The sequence below is a fragment of the Dipodomys ordii genome, unplaced genomic scaffold (assembly GCF_000151885.1).
Source record: "Dipodomys ordii isolate 6190 unplaced genomic scaffold, Dord_2.0 Scaffold189, whole genome shotgun sequence".
Lineage (NCBI taxonomy): Eukaryota > Metazoa > Chordata > Mammalia > Rodentia > Heteromyidae > Dipodomys > Dipodomys ordii.
Genome location: NW_012267405.1, coordinates 1,147,495 through 1,147,766, shown reverse-complemented (window position 1 = coordinate 1,147,766; position 272 = coordinate 1,147,495).

Here is a 272-nt window from a genome sequence, read left to right as displayed (position 1 = left end):
AGCAAGGGCGGGGTAACAATGTCCCCCTTGCCTTCCTCGGGGCGCTGTGACCCCTCTGTACCCCCTCTTTACAATAAAATGAAAAGGAGAAAAAAGTAAGGGGGGAAAGGAGCAAAAGAGGAAGAGGAGGAGGAGGAAGAGGAGGAGGAAGGAGGTGGCGGTGGCGGATGGGGGGGAGCTCCGAGGCCGGGCTGGAGCGGGCCCCGGGGACGGGGACGCGGAGGAGAGCGGAGATTGAGTAGACAAAGAAAGGGCGTCGGGCTTCCTTTCGC